We start from the raw sequence: 15666 nt of genomic DNA, 5'->3' as shown, positions 1-15666 counted from the left end.
AAAAAACTCCCTACGAACAAAACTCCAGGAACAGATGGCTTCACAGGCGAATTCTACTAAACATACAAAGAACATATATCAATCCTTCTCAAACTCTTCCACAAGACTGAAGAGGAGGGAACACTCCCAAAGACATTCTATGGAGTCACCATCACCCTGATATCAAAACCAGACAAAGATACCACCAAAAAAGAAAGTTACAAGCCAATATCTTTGATAAATATAGATGTAAAAATTCTCAACAAAATATTAGCAAACTGAATCCAACAACACATAAAAAAGATCATACACCACCACCAAGTGGGATTCATCCCAAGTTCACAAGAATGGGTCAACACACGCAAATCAATCAATGTAATAAACCACATTACAAAAAAAAGTCAAAAACCACACAATCATCTCAACAGATGCAGAAAAAGCATTTGACAAAATTCAACATCAATTCACAATAAATCTCTTACCAAAGCGGGTACAGAGGGAACATATCTCCACATAATAAAAGCCGTTTATGACAAACACACAACCAATATAATACTCAATGTTGAAATGCTGAAAGTCTTCCCACTAAAATCTGGAACAAGACAAGGATGCCCACTCTCACCACTTCTATTCAACATAGTATTGGAAGGCCTAGCCACAGCAATCAGACAAGAAAAGGAAATACAGAAAGTCCACTACATACGAATGAGTTCCATTACAAGAGCATGCTCGTAAGTCCAACTTGTTCATAAGTCCAACAAAGTTAGCCTAGGTACCCAACTAACACAATCATCTATATAGTACTGTACTGTAATAGATTTATAATACTTTTCACACAAATAATACATAACAAACAAACACAAAAAATAAAACATTTTTAATCTTACAGTACAGTACCTGGAAAAGTACAGTAGTACAACAGTGGGCATATAGGGGTTGGTATCGAGTGAACAGGCAAGAAGAGTTACTGACTGGAGGAGGGAGAGGAGGTGGGAGATGGTAGAGTTGAAGGATCATCAGCAATAGGAGATGGAGGGCAAGCTGCAATTTCACTCATGCCTGACGTTGGTGGCACAGGTTCTAGTTCCTTGCTGGATTCAATTCTATCTAACCTCTTGGAAATATGATCCAGTGATATCTGGGCAGTAGCTCTTTTTTTCTTGTCATAGAAGACACGGTAGCACTGGATTGTATTCTGAATGGCTGCTGCAACCTTTGTGTACTGTTCTACGTCCAGGTCCTCTGCCTCTAAAACTAAGTTAGTTCTCCTCAAACAGAACTAACTTACGTGATTAGACATGTGAACGCACATTTGAATCTTTGGAAGCTCGCAACTTGAAGGTTCGTATGTAGGGGACTTACTGTAAAAGGTATCCAAATTGGAAGGGAAGAGGTAAAATTGTCACTATATGCAGATAACATGATACTATATATAGAAAGCCCTAAGGACTCCACACAAAAAACTACTATATCTAATAAATGAATTCAGCAAAGTACCAGGATACAAGATTAACATTCAGAAATCGGTTGCATTTCTTTACACTAACAATGAGATACCAGAAAGGGAATGTAAAAAAAAAAAAAAAAAAAAACTTTTAAAATCACACCAAAAAAAATAAAATACCTAGGAATAAACCTGACCAAGGAGGTGAAAGACTTAAACTCTGAGAAGTATAAAACATTAATAAAAGAAATTAAAGATGATTCAAAGAAATGGAAAAACTTCCCATGCTCAAAAATTTATATGGAACCATAAAATAAAATTTCCCATGCTCAAAAATTTATATGGAACCATAAAAGACCCAGAATTGCCAAAGCAATCCTGAGGAAAAAAACAAAGCAGGAGGCATAACTCTCCCAGACTTCAGACAATACTACAAAGCTACAAATAATCAAAACAGTGTGGTATTCGTACAAAAACACAACATATGGAGCAATGGAACAGAAAAGAGAGTCCAGAAATAAACCCACACACCTACAGTCAATTAATCTTCAACAAAGGTGGCAAGAACATAAAATGGGAAAAAGTCTCTTCAGCAAGTGGTACTAGGAAAGTTGGACAGCTGCATGTAAACCAATGAAGTTAAAACACACCCTCATACCACGCACAAAAATAAACTCAAAATGGCTTAAAGACTTAAACATAAGACATGACACCATAAAACTCCTGAAGAGAGCATGGGCAAAACATTCTGACATAAATCGTACCAATGTTTTCTTAAGTCAGTCTCCCAAGGCAATAGAAATAAAAACAAAAACAAACAAACAGGACCTAATTAAATTTACAAGTTTTTGCACAGCAAAGGAAACCATAAAACAAACAAAACAAAACAGACAACCTACAGAGGACTGGGAGAAAATATTTGCAAATGATGCGACTGACAAGGGCTTAACCTCCAAAATATACAAACAGCTCATACAACTCAACAACAAAAAAACAAACAACCCAATTGAAAAATGGGCAGAAGACCTTAGCAGACATTTCTCCAAAGGAGATATACAGATGGCCAGCAGGCACATGAAAAGATGCTCAACATCGCTAATTATTAGAGAAACGCAAATCAAAACTACAATGAGGTACCACCTCACACCAGTCAGAATGGCCATCGTTAAAAAGTCTACAAATAACAAATGTTGGAGAGGGTGTGGAGAAAAGGGAACTCTCCTACACTGTTGGTGCGAATGTAAGTTGGTGCAGCCACTGTGGAAAACAGTATGGAGGTTCCTCAGAAAACTAAAAACAGAATTACCATATGACCCAGCAATTGCACTCCTGAGCATACAGCCAGATAAAACTACAATTCAAAAAGATACATGCACCCCTATGTTCATAGCAGCACTATTCACAATAGCCAAGACATGGAAACAACCTCAATGTCCATCGACAGATGAATGGATAAAGTAGATGTGGTACATATATACAATGGAATACTACTACTCAGCCATAAAATAGAATGAAATAATGTCACTTGCAGCAACATGAATGCAACTAGAGATTATCATACTAAGTGAAGTCAGAAAGAGACAAATACCATATGATATCACTTATATGTGGAATCTAAAACACGGCACAACTGAACCTATCTACAAAACAGAAAGAGACTCACAGACATAGAGAACAGACTTGTGGTTGCCACGGGAGAGGGGGGAGGGAGAGGGATGAACTGAGAGTTTGAGGTTAGTAGATGCAAACTATTACATGTAGAATGGATAAACAACAAGGTCCTATTGAATAGCACAGGGAACTATATCCAATCTCCTGGGATAAACCATAATGGAAAAGAATATAAAAAAAGAATGTATATGTTTGTATAACTGAGTCACTTTGCTGTACAGCAGAAATTAGCACAACACTGTAAATCCACTATACTTCAACTAAAAAAAAAAAAGAAGTACAAGACTTGTATTCTGAAAACTACAATACACTGTTAAAAGAAATTAAAGATTTAAATAAGTGGAAAGGTACCGATGCTCACTGACTGGAAGACTTGATATTATTAAGATGGCAATACTCTCAAAACTGATTTACAGATTCAACACAATCCTCTTCAGATTCCCAGCTTTACAGAAATTGACAAGCTTATCCTAAACTCATGGAAATTCAAGGAACCCAGAACAGCCAAAACAGTACTGAGAAAGAAGAACAAAATTGGAGGACTCAACTTTCCCATTTCAAAACTTACTTCAAAGCTACAGTAATCAAGATAGCATGGAGCTAGCATAAGACTAGACATATGGATCAATGGGATAGAATTTAGGATCCAGAAATAAACCTTCACATTAAGTCAAGTGATTTTCAACAAGGGTGGCAAGGTAACTTAATGGGAAAAGAACAGTCTTTTCAATAAACGGTGCTAGGATACCTGGATACTCACAAGCAAAAGAATGAAACTGAATCTCTACCTCACCCTACAGTCAAAAGTTAACTCAAAATGGGTCAAAGATCTAAATGTAAGAGTTAAAACTATAAAGCTATACACTTATAAACAAAACATAAATGTAAATCTTCGTGACCCTGGATTAGGCAATGGTTTCTTAGATCTATGACACCAAAATACCGAAGACCAAATATATAAATTAGATTTCATTAAAATTAAAAACTTTTGTGCTGTAAAGGGTATCATCAAGAAAGTGAAAAGGATGGGAGAAAATATTTGTAAACCATATATCTACTAGGAAATATAATAGAAATATATAAATATATATATCTAGAATATATAAGATGCATCTAGAATATATAAGATGCATCTAGAACATATAAAGAACTCTTACAACTCAATATTAAAAAAATAAATAACCCAATGAACAAAAAGTATGAATAGACATTTTTCTAAAGATTAAGCTGATAAGCATGTGAAAATATGGTCAACATCATAAACCAATAGGGAAATGCAAATGAAAACTACAATGAGATACCGCTTCATATGCACTACGATATAATTTTAAATAAATTATAGGGGAGAAGGGCATAATAGGGGAAGGGGGTTAAGAGGTACGAACTACTAGGTTTAAAGTAAATAAGATACAAGGATGTAATGCACAGCACAGGGAACATAGTTAATATTTTATAACGTTAAATGTAGTATAACCTATAAAAATATTGAATCATTATGTCGTACACCTGAAACTAATACTTTAAGTCAACTGTACTTCAATTAAAAAAATCACAAAATGAATCATAGATCTAAATGAAAACCTTAAAATATAAAACTAGAAGCATAAGAGAAAATCTCTGTGACCTTGAATTAGGCAAAGATTTCTTTGATATGACACTAACAGCATAACTGATAAACTGGACTTCATCAAAATTTGTGCTCTTTGAAGAATACTATAAAGGGAATGGAAAAACAAGTGACAGGCCAGGAGAAAATATGGGCAAAGCATATATATGATAAAAGACTTGTATTCAGAATCTATTTTTAAAAGTATCAAAATGCAATAACAAAACAAACACAATCAAAAATTGGCAAAAGATTTGAAGAAACACTTCAAATAAGCACATGAAAAAAAATACTCAACACTGTTAGCCATCAGGGAAATGCAAATTCAAACCAAAATGAGACACCACAATGGCTAATCTTAGACGGGCTAAAATTAAAAAGATTGATATGTTGGTGACAATGTGGAGGAACTAGAACTTTAATACACTGCTGGTGGTAATGTGAGATGGTTTCACAGTTTCTTAACAAGTTAAATATAAGCCTATCGCTTGATTGAGCCATTCCATTCCTAGATATTTAACCAAGAGAAATGAAAGCATACGTCCATACAAAGACTTCTACACAAATGTTCATAACAGCTTTATATGAAACAGCCAAAAACTAGAAATAACTCAAATGTCCATTAACAAGTGAATGGATAAACAAACTAATACAGCCATACAATGGAACACAGCTCACCAATAAAAAGGAATAAACTACTGATAACATGTTTCAATATGGGTGAATCTCAATAATAGAAGCCCAACAAGAAAGCAGTACAATGAAAGAGTATGATTCCATTTATATAAATTCTAGAAAACATAAGGTAATTTGTAGTGACAGAAAGCAGAGGAGTCAGTGGTTGCCTGGGATGGGGCGAGGGTAGAGAAGGTCGTACCAGGAAGGAATTATAAAAGGGCACAAAGAAACTTTTGGGAGTGATGGATTTGTCCATCATTTTGATTGTGGTGATGATTTCAGGTATATACGGTATGTTCAAATTACCAAATTTTATACTTTAAACATGTGTAGTTTATTGTAAGTCAATTATACCTCAGTGAAGCTGTTTAGTAGTGCCAAAGAGGCATTTGTAAGTAAACACCATTTTGTTCATTAAGACAAATATGAAGATTTGTTGACTAAAAATCTGGATTTAAAAAAACAAAACAAAGCATACACCAGGCCCCGGCCCCCACAAAAGTAGTACTCAGATTACTCTGAAAGTCTTGTTACATCTTTTCTATTTGCCTTGTGCTTCTGAGAAAACAAGAGAGTATTAAAGATAGTTCATTCTACAGTAATGATCCCTAAATAATATGACCTTCAACCAGTTGCTACTCAAACATTTGATTCTATAATTTTATGAAACTACCAAGAAACATTTCATAATCACTTCCAGGATGCTTACACTGCAATGTGCCAAACTAACTTCTGCAATAAGAGTAGCCTACTGCTTTCTGCAAAATACAAGCAACCTATTTGAATCTGAATTTATTTATTTTCAACGTTCTAGTCTGTATAATCTTCCTAAATTTTCTGAACGATTTCTAAAGTTTTCAAATACTAAATGTATAATTTTGAGTTCACTTTTTAAACAAAAAGTCACAAAAATTATTAGGAAAACAAAACCTCTGTCAGCAGACTAAACTAAAACATTATGAAGTACAAACACATGTAAGGGAGGGAATTAGAACTTTTTACTTCTTGAGCAACTGATGAGTATTACAATGATACATGGATTCTTTAAGGTATTGAATAAATACTTTGTAAATATTTAGAAATACTGATCACCAAAAGGCAGCGTGCATTCAACAAATATTTGAGTACCTACTGTATGTCACGCACTGCAATGAACGGAATATTCCCCCACCCTCACCGGCAAATTCATATGTTGAAATCCTAACACCCAATATGGCAGTATTAGGAGTAGGGCCTTTGGGAGATAATCAGTTCATGACGGTGGAGCCCTTCTGAATGGGATTAGTGTCCTTATGAGAGAGACCCCAGAGAGTTAAGTAGCCCTCTTTCTGCCTTGTGAAGATACAAGAAGTTGGAAGTCTACAACCTGGAAGAGGATCCTCCCCAGAACCCAACTATGCTGGCACCCTGATCTCAGACTTGAGAAATATATTTGTTGTTTATAAGCCACTCAGTCTATGGTACTTTGTTATAACTGCCCAAACTGACTAAGACAGCCACTGTGTTGGGTGCCAAGAACAAGTAATATCAGATGGATCGTTTTGACAAGTGTTTCCAGGGAAAATTAAATTTATGGTACGTGGATTTCAGCAAAACAAATGAGAGTAATACCCATATCTTTATAAATAAAGCAGAAAATTGTGCCAAAGGCAGCCTGTGGCACAGTAAAAACAGAGTCAAGTGTCATAGCTACTTAATAGCTATGCAATCTTGAGCATAATACCTAACCTTTCTGAGCTTCGTCTGTAAAAAGAAATCACTTGCTTGGATGGCCAAGGTTCTTTCCAAGATGTTACAATTCCTTTGATGAATGATAAACTAAAAATACACACGCACACACACATACACACACACATTCTTATTTTTTGGAGGACAAATTTGATTTAAATGCACATGCCCTTTAGTGCAACAATTTGCAATTCCACTTTTAAGATTCTAAACTACAGAAATATTCATACTAGTATATAAAGTCACATGCATAAGATGTTTACTAGTGTTATATGTAACAGCTAAATAAAAATAAAAGCAACTTTATCCATCAGTAGGGGAAAGGTTCAGTAAACTGCAGACATTTATACAATAGAATGTCTATCTAAAAGGAATGAGGTAGATCCAGATGTGCTGACATAGATAATATCTATACAATGGTGTTAACAAATTACAAATAATTCTTTCAGTTTTTGTCTGTATAATAGTCTTGGGAGCCAGATAGCCTAAGTGCACATATCTGCTCGACCACTTTCTAACTCATCAACACAGACAAGTTCCTTAATCTCTATAAGTTTCAGTTTTCTCACCCGTTAAGTGGGTACAGTTATAGCACCTACCTTGGAGTATTATTGTAACAATTAATTAAGTAAAACATGACAAGCATTAAGTGTTCAATAAGTTTTAGGTATTATTTCCCATTACTCAAAGTTTTGTTTTGTTGTTGTTAATGGTTAAACCTATCAAGCTTTTCCTGTATTACTTCTCAATTTTGGCTTGAGAAGCTTTTCCTGTATTCTCAATTTTGGCTTGAGAATTTTGGCTATATATTCCTCCTGGAATTCCTACTATAAAATGTATTTCCTCAAATAGATAGTCAATTCTTACCACTTATTAAACAATCCATGCTCTTGACACTAATCTGAAATGCCACTTTAATCATATGCAAAATTCCTATATATATGGAAGTCTATTTCTGGCCTCTAAATCGGGGGTTAGCAAACATTTTAGGTAAAGGGTCAAGTAGCAAATATCACAACCAATTAACTCTGCCTTGTAGCACAAAATGCGTAAATGAATGGCACAGGTGTGTTCCAATGGACACTGAAATCTGAACTTCATATAATTTTCATGTTACAAACTATTATTCTTTTTTTCCCAAGCACTTAAAAATATAAAAGCCACTCTTAGGTCACAGATCATACTAAAACAAGTGGTCAGCCAGATTTGGCAATCCATGCTCTAAACCCTTACAATTTTTACACTCCTAAAAATTTTTTATATTTATAAAATTCCACAAAATAAATACACGTGATAAAAAGGTTAAACACGATATAAGGGCATAGAGTGACACCTCTCCCTTCTATCCCAGAGGCCCAGTTCCCCTCTCCAGTTTTTCTGTATCCTTTTATTTATTTATTTTATTATTATTTTTTGGCTGTGTTGGATCTTCGTTGCTGTGGCGGGCTTTCTCTAGTTGCGGTGAGTGGGGGCTACTCTTTGTTGCGGTGCACAGGCTTCTCATCGCGGTGGCTTCTCTTGTTGCGGAGCACAGGCTCTAGGCACACGGGCTTCAGTAGTTTTGGCATGTGGGCTCATTAGTTGTGGCTCCCGGGCTCTAGAGCGCAGGCTCAGTAGTTGTGGCGCATGGGCTTAGTTGCTCCACGGCATGTGGGATCTTCCTGGACCAGGGATTGAAGTCACATCTCCTGCATTGGCAGGCGGATTCTTAACCACTGCGCCACCAGGGAAGTCCCTTGTGTATCCTTTTAAATCTACTGACACTATTAACATCTCAGCAGACATAGTCTTATATGTATATACATGACTTTCCACATGTTAATTCATCTATAGAATAAATCCCTGTAAATGGAACTGCTGGGACAAATTTCCTTAAAGCATTCATTCCAATATGTAACTGGTCAGTATCTATAGCATAGATACTCAGGATAAGCCTTCCAACATGCCTTTACCTATTACCCACCTTCCCAATCAACTTTAAAATCACGTTAAATATTTCTTCCAGATTACAGACTTGAAAACTATACCTACTCTGGTTTATGAATCCTTCCTTTGCATTGCATTACATTTCTTAGCTATAGTTATCAATGCCTTGGAATAAAGAAATAAGTTTTACTGTTTTCTTTGATCACTGTTTCTTGAATTCCACATCCACATCTATTTTTCTTGGATTAATTTTTCATTTGATATAGTACATCCTGAGGTATTCCTAGTGGTTCTGGGTGAAAATGACTTAATTTTGCCCCCACTTTGAATGACAGTTCGGTTAGGGATAAGATTTTGAATTCGAAATATGTCCAATGGAAAAAAAATGTCCAGCGAGCACTTTTAAAACTCTGCTCCACTGTCATCCAGCATTCCATGTCTCAGATTAGAAGTCTAATCAGGCTGCCCAAGATTCTGCCTGGATACTCCTACCTTCATGATCTGTTATCTCTGTGGTTATTTCTCCTCTTCTAATTTCTATTCCCTCCTGGAATTCCTATTAGATGTACACTGGCCCTCTCCTGGATCCATTTTCCACGTTAACTGTTTTTCCCTACTTTCTATGTTTTAATATTCAAGAACTGATTGCGTGTTTTCAGGGCAGCCTGTATATGTTCAGTAGGCATGATACCCTCCGAAATCTAAGCATATTAACATTTATCTTAAAGTTTTTTTCTTTTTCTTACATGAACTACATTGCTTCAGGTCCAGTCCTTGTATCTGTTCAGTCTGGGCCACCTCTTACATGCTACTGATTTCCCACAAATGTTTAGTGATTTTTGTTGTCTGTTCCCATTATAAATGTATCAGTATCTCAGTACAGGTGGAAATCACTGTACTCCTATAGTAAATTCACATTTGTAACTAACCTTATAATTCAATTTTACATTTATCCTAGGACTTTGGGCAGTATGACAACAACAATGTAAGTTTTTTGACTTGCAATCCTATGATTCTTCAATCCGTTTTTAGGCACATCCTTGTGGTGTTTCATTTCCCCTAGCAACCACTAACTTGAGTAACACAGTTCTTATCTAAGTGTTATACAGCAAGCTTCAGGGACACAACATCACCAGCTCTAACTAACAGACTTGCCTAACAGACAGTTTAAACAAATAATGACAGTCTGGTAGAAGACTGTCATAGATGTGCAATCCAAGGAATAAATAATAATAATATGGTAATGAATCACTTAAGTCTTGAAATCATAATAGTTATGCTTTTTACTAATCTTTAATGTTATATAAGTTAAAATAACAAATTGTATTTTTTAAAAAGGAAGACTCCATGATGGTTAAAACGTAATTTTCCACCTACCTTATGATTTAGCCATTCCACAGCTGACAGAAATGCACAGATGTTCACCAAGACATTTGTAAGAATGTTCATAGCATTCTTCAAAATACATAATATACAAAAACTGGAAACATAAATATCCACCAACAGAGGAGTGCCATATAATGATACAATGGATTACCACACAGCAATAAAAAAGAACTACTGATACATGAAACATTATGGAAGAATCTCATAATCAATATGCTGAGTATACTGTAGGATTCCATTAATATCAAGCCCCAAATAGACAAAACTAATAGATGATGACAGAAATCAAAATACTGATGGGGGCTGGGCAGGGGTATAACTGACTTGGAAGCAGCAGGGGGAAACTCCTGGAATGATGGAAATGCTCTACAGGTATAATATGAAAGCTGGTGGTTGCACAATAAAAACAAAAATTCACTGAGGTGTACAACTAAGATTTATGCGCTTGATGACTTCATAGATATTTTATATCTCAATCAAAAAGTTAAAGAAAAAAATGTAATTTCCAAACTGAGAGAACTAAAACTGTTTACTTATGTCAAAATTCTCTAAGCCATAAATAGTGGATATCCAAATCCTTTTTACATTAAGTAATAAGACAACTTTAGACAAATGGTATCAGAATAATAATGCAAAATGAACGTTAACATCCTCAGTCATAAAATACTACTTGGATTCCTACCTCCACGTTCGAAGTCCTGTTTTAATACAACATTAACTCCAGCAAAAATCAAGGCCCAGCTCCTGAGGACCTTCAATGATAGTTAAATGTCCAGACATCGCATATAAATCTCAAAAGTAGTCTGACGGATAAAAGCTTCAGGTTTATAATCAAATTTTCATTCTGCCAATAACATCATAAATAAAAGCTTCACTATGGCCTTTACAAATTATTCCTCGGCAAGTTGCTCAGGAATAGTGTAATTTTCAAGAAGTCTAAAAATGCAAGAGGCTTCCCGTCCCGTGGTCTCCTCGGCGCCACTAATTCCTACACAAATATGCATCTTTTAAAGGTGCCTAGCGTCTGGCAGGCATAGAAAGGCTGCCGCCAGAGAATACTAATTTAACGCAATAAAGCGGTAACAGCTGACTACAAAGTTTACCCACTGAGGGGAGCAGAGATGGCGGTGAGTTGGTTTAAAAAAAAAAAAAGTGATAAAAATAAAACACACGCAAACCAACGGTCTCCGGCAGCACAGTTCTGAAAAGCCAAGTCAAACGGCTCCGAAAAACCGCGGCTTTTCCTGACACCGGAGCAGACTCCGGAGGGCTTGCGGCGAACCCACGGGGACACGGCCCCCAGGAGAGCTCGTCCGTGAGGTGACCCGACAGCGACGGGAACCCACAGTCCGGGGCCTGCGCCCCAAAGCCCGCACGGGAGGGGCCCTAGCCCTGGGAGCCGCGGGCAGGCGAGGCCGGATGGCCCGGGTACTCACCGACTTCACCCGCCTGCGGACGGCGGCCGCCGCCCCGCCGTCACCTCCCCAGCCTCGGGCACACCTGGGCGGCGCCCGACTCGCTGGAGCCGCCACCAACTCCCCGCCCACCCTCCGGGCGCGCCGCCGCGCCGACAACCTCCACTTCCGGCGCGCGTGAGGAAATGAGGCCGCCGCCGCGGCGCGCGCCCGCCCCGGCCCCGCCCACGCCCGCCCCGGCCCCGCCCACGCCCACGCCCGCCCCGGCCCCGCCCACGCCCGCCCCGCGCCCAGTACTTGGCATAGAAGCGCTCAGTAATTGGCGTCCGGTACTGATTAACCCTGTATCTGTTACAAATGTGTCTGTGTGTGTGCGCGCGCGCGCGCGCGTGTAGCCCAAAAAACGATTTGTGGAGGCTAGGAGAGTGCGGGAGGAAGGAAACCGCTCTTGCCCGAGCGAGCGTCTGCAGGGATGGGAGTACCAGCTCCGGCCGGACGACTGGCTTTGCAGGAGGGAGGGACTCAGCGGGGGATGGCAGCGCTTTTCTGCCCGGGAGCCTTTGCCCTGGGAGCTGGAGGGGTCGATGAGTGCCTGCGTGGGCACTGAGCTAAGGACTGACAGGTCGCCAGAAGTGTCCGAGCATCCTCAGGAGGGCTGGGCTGCGCGTGAGGCCCCAGCGAGGAGCCCTGGGCTGCCAGTCAGATTCTTTGGATCTGAATTTCCGTATATGTGAAAGGAGGGGGTTGAGGTAGACTTTCTGGAAAATGGCTTCGAGGTTTCACATTGTATGACGTTAGTGGGTGGCCCTGACATCCCCTACACTCAGATGCTTATTTCAGGGACATCCCCAAGGCACTCTGTCCGGCCCTGAGCTGAGCAGGTGAGGGGATACCGGGCAGCACCAGCCCCTGCCTGTGTCTGGGCAGGACATGGCTGGGCTAAGAGGGGATCTGCCTCCCATCTGGGCTCTGCTCTCCTTAGCGGGTTACCTTGGCAGGCTATGTGGGCTTAGCCTCTCTAAGCCTCAGTTTCCTCAGCTGTGTTATGGGGACAATAATAGTACCTGCTTCCTAAGATTGTTGTGAGGATTAAACGCAATTTTGCATTTGAAGTGGTTGGCACTGTGCTTGGCAGGTAGGTGGCAGGCAGTCAGAGCTCATTGTTATCATTAAGTGCATTAGTTAGAACAGAAGTCTGGGGCGACTGTGGTGGTACATCCTTTAGGAGTGGCAGCATTCCAGGGGCATCTGTTCCTAATCACAGCTGTCTTCATTGGATGATGGTTGTTGGGATGCCTTTAACTCGGATGGTCTCCTTGGATATGTCCTGTGGGGAATTCCATGGGTAGGAGAGTCTGGACAGCCTATTTCTAAGTCAGGCTTGCTGAGTGTCCAGTCTCTACCCAACTTCAGGATCTCACTCCTCTCTCATGTCACTTCTGAGCAAATGAAAACATTTATGGTTCTAACACCCCTTCCTCCTCAACCTGGCCCAAGAGTAAAGAATTCATCTAGTCATAGACTCCATGGGTCTGTAAGCTCCTGAAAGTAAGGACCATGTCTTTTTCATCTCCCAGTACTTTGCACATATTAAGTGTTCAACAAATATGAATTGAATTGGTTAAAATAAGAGCATGCAACAATCCCTCTCTTGTTCAGAATCTCTACCACTTGACCAGCTCCTCGAGCAGACGGCATGCCTGATTACATTTTCTGCCTGCCGTAATTAAGGTTTTGGTCTGGTTGGCTGGTCATGTTCTAGTGTGAGTTTCCTGACATCCCTGTGGAGTAGGTTATGGTCCTTAGTTTACAACGGAGAAAACGGACTCAGAGAGGAAACTGCATAAGCTCTCCCAGGACAGGACCTGGCATGAACTCATAGCATAGGGTTATTTCTTTAAAACTGTTCTTTGAATCCTCCATTAGAATTGTTTTTAAAATAACTGAGGTTCTGCCATCAATGGATTTAAATTGTAAGCTTATTATTAACTGCCAAATCAAATACTAAATGTATGTAATTTGAATTTGGAGAGAAGATAATGCTTAATTCCAATTCTATGGCAGATAATGGATAATATACTGGGGCTTATAAAATAAGTAGCTCACTTGGGAAAAATACTAAAGCACAACTGTGGTATGATTAGTATCAGAAGAATGTAGTTTTAAAAAAAAGATTTCCCATCAATCTCTAATCTGAGGCTTTTTTTTTTTTAAAACTATGAGGCTTTCCCATGCCCCTAGCCTGCCTTTGAGTCTCTGCCAAAAGTAAGTGACAGGTCTGATGCCCTGGCTACCACAAGCTCTGAATAAATAGCCTTTGCCTGTTTCATTTGGACAATCTTCATTTGCTTCCAGTTTTCCTGGTAGCCCCGCCAAGATATGGTCTGCATCATAGTCTGCTTGTTACCTCAGACTACAGCCTTCAATCAGGTGTGGCAGCCACAGTGGCCTACTTGTGCCTCGCAGTTCTTGGTTTTGGGTCTTACCTCTGCTCTCTTTGTGTTGAGTGCCTTAGCTATCTATTCTCAGTTTGGTACTCAGCTTTTGTTATTGGTTCACATTTGTTTGGCATCTTTGATATAATCAGTTCATTCTTTTGCATCCTTTTTGCTGTCTTTTGTGTTACTGTTTTGTGTTGTACTGTCTAAAAGTGTTGTTTGTCATAAGAAGGAGAATCATGGTATAGAACACAGGCACAGTAGGCCCTACAACGTGTTGCTCCAGCCAGCCTCACTGACCTGTGAGTTTGGGGTTCTCACCGGACTGGCATCCACTAGGACCAACGTTATTGCAGTTGCCAGTAAAACTGGATGGGGTTCTTTGATCTCGATTTTGTGTCCGGAGAGACATGAGGTGCACAAGCATTACATTCCTACCCACCGTTGCCAGCTTTCATGGTGTTGCCTAAGTCTAAATTCTCTCCTCCTCCAGGAAAACTCCTGCTTCTTTTACGTGGTCTCTTTGCAATCCCAGTTCTTGGGTCTATCTCTCTAAATGGCAAAACTTCACCAAGGATGCTTTGGGCCTTCAGTGGCCACTCTGAACATTCTATGTGAACAAGTTTTTTCATTTGAGAGATGCAGTAGAGAAGAAAGGGAACAGGATTTCTCAGGCCCAGTGGTAGCATTTCTTGATTGGTACTCAGAGGTCATCAAATAGAATCCTGATTCAAAAACTGTTTCCCTAAACGATTCTTTGGCCAAAGCTAATGAGAAATTTGACAAATTTAAGCAACAACTAACTAGACTTATTTTCCTAGAAAAACCTTCCTTTGCTTGTCCCCCAGTTGCCTTCCTGGATACACCCTCCCTCCTTCCCCCCATCCTTCTGACGTATTACCAGCCTCCATCCACTCCTTCTTCTTTCCCTTGTCCAGACCCCTTCCCTCTCCCCAACAACTCTCCTAAGACCCCCCAATTCCATTTGCCTCTGAAGGTCCATTCCTCTCATGAACTAGGTATGAAGCCAGCAGCTGTAGAATTTAAACTTTGGATCCAAGCTGAATTAAGAGCTATAATTAAGGACTTTCTCAAACCCAGACAAGACCAGTAACTACTCATAGAATAATTTAGAATATTTGGGGAAGTATGTGATCCAAGGTTACCTGACCTCTATCAACTTGCACACGTGTTGCTCAGAACCTCAGGTGTTAAATCCTGAATGGAAAAGCTGAGTGGACTCACCTGGAAAGGAGTCTACAGGAACCTTCCTTCCATAATAAACCTGAGAATCCACAAAAAGACTCAAAAGGTAGGGTGAAGTCTCCTAAAATCCCTACCTAAAACATTTCCAATAAAACCAGACTGAGCCATAATTCCATCATGCAAACAGAA

General features: G+C 39.3%; 1 protein-coding gene across 17 annotated transcripts in view; it reads right to left on the bottom strand.

The window, feature by feature from the left end:
* The window catches only part of CSGALNACT2 (chondroitin sulfate N-acetylgalactosaminyltransferase 2), a 61263-nt gene extending 49325 nt beyond the window's left edge, over nucleotides 1–11938 (bottom strand). For 14 of the 17 annotated variants that reach the window (XM_060126992.1, XM_060126999.1, XM_060126998.1 and 11 more), the window contains exon 1: nucleotides 11855–11938. The gene's annotated coding sequence lies outside the window, so the exon portion shown is untranslated. Of the gene's footprint in view, nucleotides 1–10409; nucleotides 10429–11525; nucleotides 11542–11590; nucleotides 11769–11854 lie in introns of those variants that run through there. The other 3 variants (XM_060126993.1, XM_060126994.1, XM_060126996.1) reach the window with 3 other exon arrangements.
* Between the last annotated feature and the right edge of the window lie 3728 nt (nucleotides 11939–15666).

Source organism: Lagenorhynchus albirostris, chromosome 16 (genome assembly GCF_949774975.1).
Source record: "Lagenorhynchus albirostris chromosome 16, mLagAlb1.1, whole genome shotgun sequence".
NCBI lineage: Eukaryota > Metazoa > Chordata > Mammalia > Artiodactyla > Delphinidae > Lagenorhynchus > Lagenorhynchus albirostris.
The sequence above is the reverse complement of the archived record's forward strand: the minus strand, read 5'-3'. Positions and strand labels throughout refer to the sequence as shown.